This window comes from Cryptomeria japonica, chromosome 5 (assembly GCF_030272615.1).
Source record: "Cryptomeria japonica chromosome 5, Sugi_1.0, whole genome shotgun sequence".
In the NCBI taxonomy this organism is placed as follows: Eukaryota; Viridiplantae; Streptophyta; class Pinopsida; order Cupressales; family Cupressaceae; genus Cryptomeria; species Cryptomeria japonica.
This window is the reverse complement of record NC_081409.1, coordinates 545,266,153-545,284,351: the sequence shown is the minus strand read 5'-3', so window position 1 is coordinate 545,284,351 and position 18,199 is coordinate 545,266,153. Positions and strand designations below refer to the sequence as shown.

Below are 18,199 nucleotides of genomic sequence, written 5' to 3'. Positions count from 1 at the left end.
TGAAGTGTTCCTATTGTGTTAACTAATTTTGGAAAAATAAAAGTTTGTTGTTATACTAATTCACCCCCCTACCCCCACTTTTTATATAACTGAGTGCTCTTCAAGGCAAAGGATGTGCTGAATGAAAACAAGGTCATTGAGACGCTCTTGGCTCAATTTGCTTCTCTTGCTGTAAATGTTGGCAAATAGGCTCCAATTGAATTCATGCCTAGAAACACTACAGGTATGAAACAAAGCATAGATAGATAGTCTCTAAAGATTTGGTGTGTTGGCATCGTAATATTTCCACCATAAGTTTTACAAAAAAATTATTTAAAAAAATATAAGAATTAAGTAAAAAATTAGAGCTTGTTCAAACTTTTATGTTTCTAGTTTCTATTTTTAGTATTAAGCTAAAAATAAAGGATCATTTTCTACCTAGCTATTGTTTTTTCCTTCTTTGAATTACTTGAGCTGAAGAAAATAGTCTCCACTCTGCATACGTGTAGACCTCCAAGTCATCAAGAACTTTGTTCTCATTTTCCAGCACTATATTATCAATGCATGAAACAATGCTTTCCATGACCTACTCATCAGCCTTAAATGTATTAGAGAAGTAGAATTGTGGGTTCAAGTAGTAGGCCAAGGCATGTATTAGCTAGTGGAGTTGGTTCCAAGGCAAAGGTTGTATTGAATGAAGACAAGGTCATTGAGCCACTCTTGGCTCAATTTGTTTCTCTTCATGTGAACGCTCTCAAATAGGCTCTAATTGCATTCATGCCTAGAAGCACCGCAGGGCTGAGACAATACATAGATAGTTAGTCTCTATATATTTGGTGTCTAGGCATCGTCATTCTTCCATCATAAATTTTACCAAAAAAATATTTAAAAAAAAAAGAATTAAGTAAAAAATTTAGAGCTTGTTCAAACTTTCATGTTTCTAGTTTCTACTTTTAGTATTAAGCCAAAAATTAAAGGATTATTTCTTCCACCTAGCTATTGTTTTTTCCTCCTTTGAATTACTTGAGTTGAAGAAAATAGCCTCCCCTCGCATTCCTTGTAGACCTCTAGTTCATCGTGAACTTTGTCTCTCATTTTTTGGCACCATCTTGTCAATGCATGAAACAATGCTTTCCATGACCTCCCCATCAGCTTTAAATGTATGAGAGAAGTAGAACTATGGGTTCAAGTAGTAGGCCAACACATGTATTTACTAGTGGAGTTTGTTAGCTCATTTGCGATCAATCATGTGCCAAATAATTTCTATTTTTTTTTGTTTCTACCATAGTAATGCAAAATGGCCTCTTTGGCCTTATTCGTGGCTTGATAGAGGCAACCCATTGGCATGGTATCTCCATCCACCAAATGATGAACCTTGACCAAGTTTTGTCATTTAAAAAATTGGAAACAAATTTGAAACTATTACAAAATTAACCCAAAAAAGAAAATAACAACAAATAGATAATTTTGTATAAATGTTATGTTTGTATTTGTTACATACCTTGATTAAGTCTACATTTTTGATAAACAAGTCATCAAAAGTTAAAACTATTTTGCAGTTTTCTCCCATTTGGATTCTTTTGGAATGTGGAGACTTCATCTAGGCATTAGACACAAACATTTTCTTGAAAGAAGGAATCATGCAACAATGCTTTGTAAAATGAAGAAATGGCTAGCAAACCCAGTTACTCACGGTTGCACAAGCTCCTTGCGATTCATGTTCTTTCTCATCATATAAAGGACCCACATATGGTTGTAGATAAATTTGCTAACCAACTTAGTGTCTTTAACTACATTTTTGATCCATCCAATCTTCCCAATGTCCTCTACCATCAAATCTAGACAATCTGCAACACAAGGAGTCCAATAAATAGTAGGATTCCTACTCATAATAAGTCACCTTGTAGATACATATGTTGCTACATTGTCCATGATAATTTGAACAACATTCCTAACCCCAACTACTTGGATCACCTTGTTTATTAGATTGCACAAATTCATAGCCTTTTTGACTTCGTGCAAGGCATTTACAGACTCAAAGAACATCAATATGTCATTAGAAGGCACTAGAAAGTTAAGGAGAGTCCTATTCTGCCCATTTGTCTATACATTTCATAAGATGCTACAGCCCTTTCTTCACCATACTTTATTTTCTTTATCAACCACAAGTTGTGTATATTTTATGCTGTCCTCTAGCAATGACCCAATCAAAGTGCTAATTGTTGTAGTCTTGTTGTGACGTCTTCACACATCGCCCCATTGCAAATGGGGACCCCCACTTTTCGCTTTTTAGAGTAGATGGTTTGCCTAGCTTCCTAGTGTTTGCCTTTTCTTATGAGAGGTTTTTTGAATTTTGAATAGGATCATGTGTTTAAAATGTCAAAATGTTAGAGTGATCTTGAGTTTTGCCTAAGTCTAGGGGTTGCCTTAGGGTTTTGATTAATTATTGCTAAGTGTTGAGTTTTAATTTTGCCTTGACATTTGAGCATAAATGCGTCTAAGTGTGGTTAGTCAGTGATATTTTTGTGCCTAAGCATCAAGAGGTCCTTGAGGGGTTATTTTCTCACTCCTAGGAATCTATTCAAGTCAAATTTGCACTTTATCCCGATGAAATTCCTATTTTTTCGCTCAAATTTTGATAAATTTGCCTAAGTCTTGATGCGTTTTATTGAAAATTCTAAGTGTCCAGTTGATTTTGAGTGGTTAAATTATAAAATTCCTGATGAAAATCTATGTTCTAAGGGTCAAATTGTCAAAATTCTTTATGGAAGGTGCTTTTCCCCCCACATTTCCGATGACCCATGATTTTCTCCCACTCAAAATCCTGATGGGAGGTGAATTTCCCCTAGATTCCTGATGGACCTCTTTTTTCCCCCACTCATTATCCAGGCATGGGTCGATTTTCCACTAGGAGGGCAAAAATTTGATTAAGTATGGGAAATTATCTTGATGACCCTCGATTTCCCCCTAGAATGCAGATAACTTTGATCTGGATGAAATTTCTTTTCCTGATGAATATCAATTTTCCCTAGGATAGTTTGTGAACAAGTTTAATGGATTTTTATCTAGATGGGGGTCGATTTTCCTCAAGTGGCAATTGAGATGATTTATGATGCTTTTTAATTCGGATTTTTATCCAAACATGGGGCGATTTTCCACCAAGCTGTTGTAAAGGCAAAGTTTTATCCCACATTGCTTGTGTGGTGAAGTTTCAAGCCAAAAACATGTATAAGTATGCCCAGCTAGCAATCAAAATAATAATACATTTGCTGATGGTGATTGCTAAGTGGCAAATTGAAGGTGATTTATTGATTCCAGCTGGGCGATTTTTATCTAAGTGTCCATTGGACACCATTTGAAGTGTTGAAGTTGCAGATTTGTCTAGTTTAGCCTTGGTGCCCCATTTGGAGAGGAGTTACAACATGTTTAATGACGAATTAAGCCACATATAACGATTTTGGGAGATGGCGGCATGATTGGAGGGGCTGCGATGTTGTTTGTGAGGCAGATTGCCCTTCATTTTGGGTGATTTTTGTGATTCTCTTGAGCCCCATTGTTGCTGGGAGGCTGCCATTACACTCAGATCAGAGTTTGATGCCATTGCTGGGAGTGATTTGAACTCCATTGTTGGCTGGAAACTTCAATATCCAGACTTATTTCTTTATCTCTAGCCATCACACACTTAGGCGATTTTGTTTGGGGGCCTTTTGGAGGAAATTTCTGAGCATTTTCTAGAGTACACCATTGCTGGTGTAGGTCTGAGACTCCATTTGTAGGGTGTCTTCAGACTTAATCTTCATTTCCAGCCACCTCTACACTTGGAAAATTTCACTTGTGCATCATCCTTATGAGCTTTTTCGGCATTTGGTGGAGCTTCCATTGCTGATCTATGTCTGAAACTTCACTTTCAGATTTGTCTTCAGACTTAGATATCCATTACCAGCCCTTTGTTTGTGCCTAGATTTGAGAAACTTCACTTTGGGAAGGTAAAATCCATCAAATACAATGTTTCCTATGACTGCGACAAGTTTAAATGACTGATTTATTGAAGTTGCAGGTTGTCTTCTGTTGGCAGTGGGCCAACATCCCTCGCGGGGATTTGCGACATGGTTTAACAGCCTCCTATGGATTCTATAAATCTAGTGGTTGTATCGGGCATTGAGAGATTGATCTTTTGGTGCAATGGTAACCCTAGCTTGTAACAAGTGGTATCAGATCTTGGTCACAGGTTTGAATCACGCAGGCCGCATCGAGTGACACTGGGAGGGGGATTGTTGGCAGTGGGCCAGTGTCCCTTGCGGGGATTCGCAACATGGTTTAACAACCTCCTGTGGATTTTATAAATGTAGTGGTTGTATCGGGCATTGACAGGTCGATCTTTTGGTGCAATGACAACCCTAGCTTGTAATTGTTAGGACCCGGAGGCAACTGAGAGTGGGGGGGTGAATTAGTTGTCTATTAATTTCAACCCAAATACAATTTAACCAAACTTGATACTTAATACCGGTAAACCAAACTTAATGCCGGTAAACAGATTAACAGTTAATAACAGTATCGGTGAAACTTAATGCATGAAACAGAAGGAGAAACAATATCCACAACACATAACACAGAGATTTGTACGTGGAAACCTTGTTAGGGGAAAAACCACAGTGGGAAACCTTACCCACAATCAAATGATACTACTGCAGATAGTATGTGTATACAAATGGGGTCTGCACATGCAGAAAGGCCAGCTGCCTAGAGCTCACTGCTCAATCACAGGATGGGAGTCACACTGACTACAATTGGATGATTAAATCCAATGATAATGTACTGCTCAAAGTAGCATCTCCAATGCTGGATTCAGTACAGGTTAAGCTCTGATTGTCTCCTTCAAACCTTCCTTGAATCTTCAAATGATGTCTACGTGAGTAGCTCTGCTTATATTCGCATATACCGAATATCACAACCTTTTAATACCTTATTGCATCTCTCCTATATCAATCTCACAATTGAGATATTACATATATACCAAAACCTAAGACCAAATGTGTAGGTCGGCTTACTAAGAATAATACAATAAAATCTATTACAAGTAAGTCAAGATGCGATGCATCATGTCGGCTCAACAACAATATTAATTGATTTAACCATCTCCATAACGTGCCGTGCTGATCTGGAATAGATAACGCATGCCGGTCCATAACCTAGACCCATTTGCCGGTAACAGCAAATATGTCAACCCGATTAGACCAATAACCAAATCTTCAAAACCAAGTTTCTAAACCATGTCTTCGACATAACCAAGTGATCTTAAGATGATTACAAGTCATCCTCAGTGCCGGTGAACAATATAACCTGCCGGTGAACCAAATACCAGTGACTGTGCATAAGTCACTGAACTTGCCAGTGAACATAACCAAAGATCTCTAGAAGGATAAGTAAGGATAAGTGTTGACATCAATGACAAAACCAATGCAACATATCCATAATACCAACAGTAACAGTCTTCAGATGCTGGGCAGCCATTGTTGGACCTTGGAAGGGTGTCTTTAGACTTTAAGAACTAAAAATCAGACTTTTACACACCCTTTTCCAAGCATTTTTCGGAATTGTGGTATACTTCCAGGCACCAATTTTGACATTTTTTTGAGTGTAGCAGGTTATCTTTAGATTGAAACTTCACTTCCAGCCACATAGTTGTGCCCAGACGTGACCATTTCTGATTTGAAGGTCAAAATAATTCAAATGCAAGCATGTGACATGGCTGTGACCACTTCCAGCCATTGATATTCATCATTTTCAGTGTCTTCAGACTTTTTGGAGCCATTCTTAGACTTTTAGAGGGTGTATTCAGACTTAAGAATCAGAAAATCAGACTTCAATACACCATTTTATGAGTATTTTCAGACATTGGAGGGCGTATTCAGACTCAGTCCTCAGAAAATCAGACTTTTATTACAACTTTGATATCTAAACTAGTCACTTTCTGAGTGATTTCAGACCTCCAAGTGATGTTTCCAGACCTGGACATTCATTTTTGGGCTCCAAATACTTGATTTTCTGAGTTTATAGGGGTGTCTTCAGGCTTATTTATTGCAATCAGACTTATCCTAAGTCTGAAAATCGGTTTTTCTTGGGGAAAATCTTCCAGATTTCAATCCGGACCTTCACATTTTCTAGAATTGGTGTTACAATTTTCTAAGACTACCTATCACAGGTTAGGACAAATGTCAGGAACAAAGTCTTGATGGTGTCTGGATTTCCACTCCATCAAATGATGATGAAATCAACACAAAATTTTCAAGGACAATGGATTTGGATGAGGGTCGGATTTCCACTTGAGGGCGGAATTACAAAGGAAGGGACAAATCAATTCAGATGAAGATCAATAACAAAGTTATCCAGATAGGCATCAAATTCCCACCAAGTGAAAGAATGGACAAGGATAATGCGGATGTTTTGAGAACTGATCCGTTCGTATGTGGATGGATTTCCCACCGGGGTTGAAATCAAGTTTATCATACTGGTGTTTGATTCAATGTTTGTTTGTTTTGTAGGATTGCTATGAGGAAGGGAAGCATGATGATCAAGGCTTGAGGTGAAGGACGATGCACGCAATGCGAATAAGGAAGATCAATACTTCAAAGATTGGATGAGGATTTCAGGATAGGATTTCCAAAGGTGAAGATGAGGACTAGATCAATCATGAAGAAGACTTCACCTTGACGGTGAACAAATGAAGGAAAGCAAGTTCAAGACATGAGCACAAAGGGATTTCACACCAAGAAATCTGGAAATACATCAAGGAATTTCAATATCAAGGAGCACCAAGGAAGAAAATATTTCAAGATTCCAAGATCGGGAAAATTTTCCAAACATAAGGGAGAAACAATTCATGGAATTCCTTAACATAAGGATGAAATATAAAGTATCATAAGGAATTCCAAGCATCATGAAGAATGTTCAAGGCAAATTGATTAAGTGTACAAACAAGCTGAGGTGGCATCCTAGTCACCATTCGTCCAATCAAAGTGTACCAAGTCAACATTCATTCAAGGAGGGAATAAGTGACACATGGCACTACATGAAATATTAGTTATCTTACTTACCCTCGTTTCTCATTGGCCAATGTAATGGTGGTTGTAACAAACCCTAATTAGGGTTTTATTTTGTAATCTTTGCCGTTGATCTTGAATCAATCCGAGCCATTCATTTCTTTTGAGGCTCTATATAAGCCCCAATGCCTCCCATTTGTAAGTGAGAGATTTTTGAGAATTGTTTTTTTTTGGTTGGTAATATTGATTTTTTATTGATTAATATATGAAAGTATTCGATTACAATTCAAGTGGGGCCTATCATATGCCCAGAGTATAACTTGTAACCTATAAATTTATTAGCCTATCCCTAAACATTACAGCAATACTGCAAACATGGCTGAAATTTAAACCCCTATGAGGGCTTGGGTCATACAAAAAAACCATGGGTCCCCATCTAAAGCTACAAAAACTAGCAAAAACCGGTCCATTTCATCGAAAACCGGAAACAGCAAAAACCGGAAACAGCAAAAACCGGTTCACTTCATATCGAGTTTAGACTGGCAAAAACCGGTTCCCTTCATCAAAAACTCGAAACTGCAAAAACCGGTTCACTTCGTAGACACAAAAACTTGTAGGTGGGTTAAAACTAGTTCCCTTCATCAAAAACTAGAAACTGCAAAAACCGATTCTCTTCGTAGACACAAAAACTTGCAGGTGGGTTAAAACTGGTTTACTGGGGTGGTCGACGTCTTGCACTTCGTCGTTTCCTCGGGATGACACTCAAAAACCATGGCCTTCGCCTCTCCTGCGCATTCTGATAAATTCTAATCGCTTCCATTAAAGAATTCCACTCCGCCCTTATATGACCTAGATAAAGTCTTTGGTTCACCATATTCGGCCAGCGGACAAACTGCATGAACCCCAACGCTTCCACTACGATTTGAATCTCAAAGCACTCACTGAAATTAAAGCCATATCCCGAGTGCGCCCATTCAAGAACATAATCCATCCCAGTTATTAGTTCCTGTTCAAAAAGAGAGTTCATGACCCAGCGGAGATCCTCCTCGGCAATCCCCAATTCTAGGCCCCATGCCAAAATCATGGCAGCTATATCCACATTGCATTTCCACCGGTGTGTGGCTTGCTGGAAGAAAAAGCTCAACGTCCCCTGTACCGCTTTTATAACTTCCTCTGAAGGGCATTTGAGCAGTAGTCTCGGTCTTCGATTTTCCACCGGTCCGTAAAGAGCTTTCAGTTGCTTCTTTGTTTGGAAGGTGAATGTAGTCTCCATCTTGTCGCCAAACAAACCTGCACAAAAAAGAGCACATACACCAGCTAGCAGAAGAAAGATAAAATGCAATAAGTTTGGCTTCTTTAAAAAGGAAGCCGGCTCGTGCGAGAAGTTAATCACATTGCTGCCACGACCTTTGATAATTATTACTTGATGCTGTGAGTATCACGTCATCACCCATCCACATAGATGGAAACATTATAGCTTGAAGCTTGTTGTAAGGAAGCACATGTAATGGTTCACATCACTGCCTTTATTGTTATCATTCATGTGCACAAAAACAAAGGAGCCGAAGAGTAACACGCTTGAGCTGCTAATCATTACAAAGCAAGAGTTAATGACCACCTAAGCTGTGATTCACACACATCATATGTGTACTTCGGTAGATAGAAATAATCATATGTTGTCCGAGTGCATGATATGACCCTGTCATGTCATCATTTAGAGTTCGAGTTTTAGCCCATCTTATACTAAGTCCAACTTGTCGTCAAAGACTTCAAAAACAGAATCCTCAATTTGATTAAAGGACAGTGCCCATTTAGACAATTTATCTGCATCTGTGTTGCCCTCCCGTTTGATGTGGGTAATCATGACTTCTTCAAAAAGTTTCAAATGCTCTAAAATTAGTGAGATGAAGTTTTGTAGGTGCCATGCTTTGATTTGGCCATTTTTTATGGCCTGGATTATGATCAACGAGTCCCCTTCCAGATGTAGTTTTTTAATCCCCATTTTCTTAGCACATCTTATTGCCAGCCACGCTGCATAAACTTCCGCCTCATTGTTGGTGCCCTGTTTGATACGCTATGCTCCCAATTTTATAATGCTACCACTGTGATCGTGAAAAACCACTCCCACCCCTGACAGACCCCCTCCTCGCTGAGCTGCCCCATAAAAATTGGCTTTGATCCACCCAGGCTGAGGTGGAGTCCATACTGTGGGTGAGTTACATTTTTTACTCATCTGCCTAGAACGCCAGGCCCCATGCCTTATTTTGATGTTAGGCCATGCTTTTTGTATTTTCATGTCCTCTATGGTAAAAGGGTTTTTCGTTGAATCCATCCGAGAAGCTGCAGCCCCTAAAGATTCCTCCACTGCCTGATCAATTCTGCTACATAGCCTTCTACCATCCTTAGCCTTGTCTTGGAAAATCCTACTATTTCTTTCCTTCCATATTTCCCATATTACAAGTGATGGGCATATGTTCCATATGCTTGAGAAAGTTGATTTCTTGTTTTGCCTTGGCCAACTATCAAACACCTCTTTGAGCGTATTTGGCAATGGGCTTTGTTGTCGGGTAATTAAGCATTAAGGTAAATTGTGTTAGCGTCGGCAGTTAACCCGTCGATTGTCGGCAGTTGGTATCGGGTAACTGACCAAACTCCTTTATATTGTATCTGTTCCCAGTCTTTGGGGAGGCTATTGTAGTCGAACATATTGCTATCATTGTATGTATTGGCTTACCATGAATCAATAGAACACTTGTGAGTTCCATATATTTTGTGTACTTCTGTCATTTATGCAATGTCTTAACCTGACAGCCTACGGGGAAAACATTTGGTGCCGTTGCCTAAACGTACTCGGGAAAGGAAGGAGTGGATGGCGCACGGACACGATGGGCCTACCCGTTGGTGAGATAAACCTAGAGGCCGACGACGCGCAAACAAAGCTCTACAATGGGGAAGACACTGCGACGAGGGAATTTTCAATTCTGCTACAGGTAGCCATCGAGACCTATGTCCGAAGAGAGGCCACGAAGGCTGAAATCCCACCAAGTGCCGTGTGGACAGCACTGGAAGTTAGCCCGATAGTAAATCGGTTGATGAACCACCTCCCCCGGTTGCTTGCATAGGCATCACTGGCACAAAAAACTCGCTTGGAGGAGATTGCCCGGGAAGAGCGACGCCAACAAATCCTCCAACAGTACGAAGAAAGCAGCCGTCGAGAAGCGGAGCGGGATGGCACGAGGCCAAGAAGGAATTCAACCCTGAATCCCATAGGGATAAAGGAACATTCTATATTCAAATAAAGGTGTCATAAAATTGACACAAGTTGTATCTGATGAAATGAATTAATAAAGGAGTGTTCTGGTTTTATGTGTTGTTATTTATGGAAATGTATGGGAATTAATGCCCAACCTATTAAACAAAGATAGAAATAAGAAAGCAGAAACATACGAGTGGGAGGCTGCACAGAGGGCCTTGATTTTGGAACAACGAGTAGAACGTAGACGGAGGTTGAGGCAACTTGCCGAAGGACGACCTGCCGATGGGTTGCCCGAAGGGAACCAAGGAGGTGTCACGGAGGGTGCAGAAGCCAAGGGAAATTTCTATGCGTCGCCAGAACACCGTAGGGTGAGAAGCCACGAAGAGTTTCTGGAGGAAACAAGGTTATGGAAGAATCTAGTCGAAGAGACCCGGGATCAGTTCAGAAACTTATCCCTTACGCCACGAAGTGAGGATCACCAAAGGGAGTCAGGAGTGGGCGCGGGTGAGAACGAAGGGGAGGACAACTGTACGGTTGTAGGTGCGGCACACGGCAGGCAAAACACCGTACCCCCAGTCACCCACACAGGACACACCACCGACGCCGGAGGGAGCGGCACAGGGGCACAGACACAGCCACAGCCACCTCCAGGGAGACGACCCCCATCGATGGCGGGCAAACAAAAGTTGCCCAAATTCAACGGAGATGGCAATGATGACCCCGTACGGCACTGCCGTACATGTGAAACTATTTGGTCCGCCAACGGAGTGACGGACCAGGATGAGTGGGTACAACAGTTCCCAGCCACATTACGCGGAGTTGCCATAGATTGGTACTCCGATGTTGACAAGCAAAAAGTGGCCACATGGGCCAATCTACAGAAGGAATTCAATGAAGAGTTTCGGTTGCTCCATGATGACAATGAAATCGTAGCCGAGATATACAGTACCAAACAAGGTCCTGTTGATGTGTTTTTTATGACCGCGTCTAACACAGAATAAAGTCACCAACGGTCACCTTATCCTCTCTTGATCAAGATTAGTCCGTATGCTAGGATTACTTAAAGTTCAAACGACTAATTCCCAAGGTTCCTTTAGTGCGTGGATGTGACTCAGTTGTTTGATGGGTATGCTGATAACCCAAGGGGCCTTACGTATGTTGAAGAAACTTATGCAAGCTAAAAGATTTTTATACGGATGATTTGCAATAAAAGCTCTAGTTTTGGATCTTTTGGATTTTGAAATTATGCGGAAAGTAAATAGGAATAGGGTAGAGAAAGACTAAACTAAAAGTAATCTAATCCTATGAACAAAGAGACGGGATAACTTGTGCAAAATCCAACCACGCTTCGCTTTGCCAACAACGCACAACTACACGAAGGCAGTGCAATCTTCAGAGGGTGTGTTAAAGATTTTCAAATCATCAAGAGAAACCATCAAGTCAAACAATCTCTCCTGATAATTGAAGTTAAACATACACATATAACGGAGGCTTAGGCTAACTTTGCACGGTATGCAACAATCAACTGCATACCAAAAGTATGAGCACGAATTTTGCAACAAGCAATCCTATCAAATCTAGTTCGTTTAACAACATGAAAGCAAATCTAATCTATGAAGAGAATGAGACCATGTGAGCTCCAAAACAACACAAGAACACACCAACAATTGAACAATGTATTAAGTGTTTGCTTCAAAAACTCTTAGCAACTATCTCTGACGATAGTCTCCCCTCCTTACAAATGAGGGGGTCACCCCCTTATATAGGCCTCAAGCCAAGATTACATGCAAAACCCTAATTAGGGTTTGCCCTAAAGATTCCCCACTCAAGGTGCAACAAGGTGGGAATCTGCAATTAATAACCCATTATGCCCATGCACAATTAATTAAAAGAGCCTAAAATAGCACCCACTCAGCACATTAAATACCTCATGATGCTGACCATGCCCAGAATATAACCGACACCATCATAAATACCCATCATTCTCCAAGTGACGGTGGCATGCACGAAGAATCTGTCATAAAACCATAATGAGAAGGTGACATGCAAGAAGATTCCTTATCCGGTGGTGGCATGCGCTGACTAGTCCATGCCTAGTCAATATTCCTTCAGCAATAAATACGCCATCACTATTCAATCAAAAGACTTTCGTCCAAAACTGGACGACCATTATCTCGTTCATTTATGGCGTATGCAATGAATCTACCGACGACGGCTTCTAGTTCTCCTATGGAGACACTTGGCACGTTCTCAATGTTGAATTCCATCAAGGCAATTTCTTGTTCGATTCTGGAAAAGAAGCCCTCCCACTCTGCCATGCCTTCTTGCGTTTTCTTCATCATACCGAAAAATGAAGAAACATTTGCAAAATGTTCCTTAGGGAATGAACCGACGATGAAGAAATCGTGCAATTGGGATTTCAAGGAGTTCATCGTTATTCCTTTGTCACCGAGTTTCCTTGAAAATAAAGCTTCCATGGCACTAAGGATTTCTTCCCGTATCCCTCTGATAGACTCCTTCAAGGTGACAGAATCAATGCTGCATTTGTCAAGGGTGTTCTTTCCTGAACAGATGGCGTAGAACCATCGGGGAAAGTCGTAGGCTTCATTCTCTTGGATCACTTTCCCGTCCACCAGGGTTTGCCTTGGAGTCTTCGTTAGAGCCTTGAGCCGGGAAATGGTTAAGTCTTGGTAAACATCTACATCCTCCCATAGTTCTTCTGCTGTCTCTAATCTGCTTAGGAGGGCCATGAACTTCGAATGAAGCTGAGCTAGATCCTCAATGAATTTTTCTGCCTCGGCGTAGACATCCTCTACCCATTCCCGAGAATTTTGTGCCATTGCTCTAATAAGTTCTGCATCATCAACTACTTCCTTGGGAAGGAAGGGAGGAGGAGTAGATGAAGGACCTGCTTCCCTGAGGGGTCTTTTGAAACTCCTGACATATTCGCATAGAAATCTATTTTCCTCCCTCAGCCGCTTACATTTTGCCTTTTATTTCAGCAACTTCTCCTTCATGGCTAAGGAGGAATCTTCAAAATCTCCCACAACTTGACCGGTGGAAGCATGGCCAAGATCAACCTGTCTAATGACGTAATCCTCCTGCCTAATCCCACTCCTATCTTTATCCATTGCAGGTTCAGCGACGTGCAAAGTCCGGGATTCGGATTCTTCCCTGACTACCTTGGAAAACTTTCGGGGAGCCTTCCTTTCCGGTGGTTGATCCATCCTCTTCAATAATTCTTCTAACTCTTGAGCAGGATTGGTTCCTCCTGCTTCATTCCCCAATCTGCCTACCAACCAATCTGGCGCGGGGATGGAATGGCTATGATCGTCTGCATGCTCCTGTTCCTGAGATTCCTCTTCCATTTCACCAAGGACAGTCCCCGTGAAGCTATCCTGGTGAACTTCTTCCTAGTGTGGGGGACTTTCTTGCCTCTGACTTCTTGGCTGGTGACGACCTTGTGAAGCATTGATGCTGAGTATATCAGGCACTGGAACGTTCCCTGGAAGTGGGCTTGCAAGATGTGGGAACATCTCCACTTCTCATACGCTTGAAGAGCTAACTGGTGAATGCTCCCTTCCTGTCCTTGTTCTCTTTTGTGGAGGTTCCTCTTGCTGGGCTTCCTGTTGAACCTCGTGCGAGATTTCCTGCTGGATATCCTTCATCTTTGTGGCCCTTGGCCTGACCCTGTGAAGAGCCTTCAGTTGCCTCACTGTGGGAATCCAGATTTCCCATCAGCTGGTATGTTAGATGGACATTGTTTTCCACCAGCCTTCTTGTCTGCCTGTCAATCCAGTGCTTAGTGAATTTAAGCACTGGTCTAGCTAAGATGTTCAAATCATCTACCTCAGGCTCTGACCAATCTGGCAATTGGATAGGTTGATCTTTTACTTTCTCGAATTCGGGTTGCGTCAAATCTGAATCTTCCTTTACCTGATCCGGTACTTGATGAATCTCACTTATTCTGATGGTGTCGAGGGGCAATCTAGAGTGCATTCTTCTCCGGACCTCAAGGTCATCCTCGGCACTTGCCCAGTAATCCTCCAAGTGAAATCTGTGTATGAATTTGACACTGGCAACCTTCCTAATCTGGCTGTAAGGATCATATTGGGCCCTGGATGTGTAAAATGGTAGGTGATAGAATGCCAATTCCCTTGCTACACTTTCAACGGCCTCCAAACTTGGGCATATCTCCATGAAATCCCCCAAGACAATTGGAAATTCAATAGACTGCTTCTTCTTCTTCTGTATCTGATCATAGGCAGTCAATTGCCTCATGAGCTCGAGCAATATAAGCTTATCTGACGGATATCTGGGCAATTTGTAAGATTGGAAGGAGAACCCTTGCGTCCTGATGTAGGTGAATTTGGGGAATTGCAGGAACGCAGCGCTATACCTCTGGACCAAGGCACTTGCTTGTGGAGACAACCTCATGTGTAACTTATTTTGCATAAGTCGTGTCAGGTACATGGTGAAGGTGTCATTCGCCAACCTGTAAGAGCTAACATTGGAGAGATGTAGCTGAGGATAACACTCATGCACTTTTAACTGAGCTGGTCCGCAGCCCATGATTCCTCTTGCTGGCAGCTCATCGAATCCTCCCCTTCGTGCAAGCATATAGAATAGGTAGGAGCTCATAAAAAAGGACTAAGACCTTTTCTCTTTCAGGTTCTTCAATTGTTCATGCAAGTAGTGACTGATCAATCTAGCACAGTCGATCAGTGTATTTGAATTCATGATCTCGCCTATGTAGAAGAACATCCAAGGTTTGAAGTTCACCGAGTGTGGGCATCCCATTACTCTGCTCAGCATCTTTATCATGTCCACATATTCCTGCTTGAACTCGAAGATTGTGAGAGTTTTGGGCATCTTGGAAGCGTGCACTCTAGGCTTCAGCAACCACTGCTTGTTGATCAAATCAGCACACCTGGCGGGGCTTGCTTCATATACTGCTTGAGCTCCGTTGCTGGTCCTGTACGTCATGGAATAATGTGAAGGGATTTCGAAGGCTTCACCAATTGACTCTGGAGTCAATGTTGCCAGTAACTTGCCATTTGGCGTTGAGATTGTTTTCCGCTCCAGATTGTAATGTGCTACACATTCCAAGACCAGATCTGGGCATTGAATAGCGGGAGGAAAGCCAGCTGCTGCAACTATTCCACTTCTCACAATTTTGATAGCTGTCGGGGATGGATTGTGTCCTGCTGTTCCGAACGTTCGTATCTTGAATGCAGCCTAGTTGAATGTGCCAAGGTTAGTATCGCCGATTTCTTCCCATCTTGAATTCAACCGAGAATGAGGAAGAAAACCCTTCATCTCCGCTTTGATCAACACCTGCCTGGAGATAGTAGCTGCCTTGCTAGGTTCTGCCATCTTGGGAGTACTTCGAAATGATGAAAATAGAGACTATGTATGAATATTCTTCACTTCTTCACTCCTTTCCTGAATCTTGCACGTGAAAAATGAAATGCCATTCTCAACTTCTATAGAATTCATACGAGGCATTAATTAGTAACTGCATTCATGACACGTCATACTTTCCTCAATTACTACGCCGTGCAAAGGCAATTTCCCATGCGTGTGAGTTCAAATTTATAATTTTCCCTAAATGCTCCAAGTCATGCATCATACTTGGAAGATTCCTTTTGCCAACTCGTTGATTTCATTCTTTCCAATTTTGGAGGGAGATTGAAGGATTTTCTCAGGATTTGCTTAACTTGTCATCTCCTGCTTTCGAAGGAATTTTCATGCCCTTTTTCCACATCCCTATTTTTTAGGAGTCAGGTTCATTGGATGGGGAATTTCATCCCGATTCCGAATCTATGAAATTTTCCACGCTTGGTCGGGATTTGGTGTCTAAAAATAGCATATTCGAAAGTTCGCCCGAGGGGAAATTTGCTTTTTTACTCTTCCTTGGCTTCTTGGATTCCATGCCTTAGGCGAAATTTTCAATTTTCCAAACTTGGGCGCATTTTAGCCCTGTCCATGGATACATGGAATTTTCCTCCTGTGAATGCATTTTTGATTTTGGCGCCCCAACCCAGACTTGGGCACATTTTCAACATGTCCATGGATACATGGAATTTTCCTCCTGTGAATGCATTTTTGATTTTGGTGCCCCAACCTAGTCTTGGGCGCATTTTAGCCCTGTCCATGGACTGGTGGAATTTTCCACTTGTGAATGCATCTTTGGTTTTGGCGCCCCAGTCCAGTCTTGGGCGCATTTTCAACATATCCATGGACACATGGATTTTTCCACTTGTGAATGGCTTTCTCAATTCAGACTTAGACTATTTAGACCCCCTGTGCTTTTGAAGTGTTTTCCTGAGCTTTCCATTTTAGGCATGGATTTCCAACACTTGACCCTATTTTTGGCTATCTTTGTCTGCTGTCTGACTTTTCGGAATTAGAAATGTCTGCGAACGCCTGTTCCTTGTCGCCTCGTCTGACTGACCTTGCCAGTACTGACTTTCCAAAAATAGAAAATTTCTAGGTGTCAGCATTAGATCCCCGAACAAGGTGCAATACTGACTTACTATAAATAGAAACTTACTAAAAATAGAAAGTTGCTCCGTTTGGGCTCAAATTTCACTGGGAGGTCCCTCGAAGGGTCCTGACTCTAGTCGTACGCTTAGTTTTCCCGAAACCCTAACAGGAACCCCTAAAATCTAGGACAAAAGGAAAAACCCTAGAAAAAGGACAAAACAGGCCCTAGACTTCATAGAAATCGCTCGACAGAGAAGCAGACTAACTCTAACTGACCTCCGAACATCCGCAAAGCAGAGAGATTGACGAGACTGCTACCAACACACTCAAAAACCAAGGCCAAACGACCAAAAGGGCCTAAAAGCTAGGGGGCTCCCTATCTGGGATGGGGTGATGTGTGATTAGGTCACAACAGGTCCCTAAGAGACAGTACGGGCATACAGCCGGAGGCTGAAAGAACTGCTGGGTAAAATGGAAAGCCAACCCACAGATGGGTTGAAGAAACGATGGTTCGTTGAAGGGTTGAAATCCTCCCTACGGAAGAAGATGAAAATTGTACCCCGACATCATATGACGACGCCTATAATAGGGTGATGGACCTTGAGAGCGAACACAAAACGTCAAAGAAGAAGAAAAGTAATAAATACTCATCCGACGATGATGAAGACTCTGACGGGGAAAGCAACAACGGTGGCGATTCGAGCAAAAAGGTGCACGTGCTCCAAAAGGACATGGAACGAATGCTAAAAGAATTCAAAGCCATGAAGGGGAGTACAAGTAAGACTGAAGAAAACGACGTGTGGTGTACGGACTGTAGGAGTGACAGACACACCAAGGGGTCCTGCCCAAGAAGGCTTTCTGTGACATTTGTCAGATAGCCGGACATTTGACAAAGGAATGTCCCTACAATATGAAAACCAGGAGCCAACAAGTTCTCTTCACGCAAGAGCAACCGACCGTCGGAACTTCGCAAACCGCCAACAATAATGCATCATCTGGCGGATACCGGAACAATTGGCGAGGGGGGAAGGCCAATAATAACAATAATAATAGGGGCCGGATCCAATATGATGCGAAGGGACGACCAATGATCCAGTGTCGAGCCTGCAATTAATGGGGCCACTTTGCCAGAGAATGCACCTCAGAAGAAACCCCACAAAAACTATGCAAATGGTGTGGGCTTGGAGACCACGATGATGGAACTTGCCCAAAGTCGGGAGTGAACCTGCTCAACATTGACAGGACGGAGGAATGGGTATTGGCAATCACACGGTCACAAGAAAAGAAGGCCACATACCCGGACCCCCGCACAGAGAAGCAACAGGCGTTGGAGGCGAAGGCTAAAGTGGCGAAGGAAATGTTGGCACAAGGGAACACTCAGGAAGCGGCAAGTACTTCCCGCTCTGAGGCTAAGGAAAATATCCTGAATCAAATG

General features: G+C 42.0%; 1 protein-coding gene across 3 annotated transcripts in view; it reads left to right on the top strand.

Annotated features, from left to right (window-relative positions):
* The window catches only part of LOC131034591 (uncharacterized), an 83,134-nt gene that overhangs the window by 12,385 nt on the left and 52,550 nt on the right, over window positions 1–18,199 (top strand). The gene's annotated exons all lie outside the window — the stretch shown is intronic.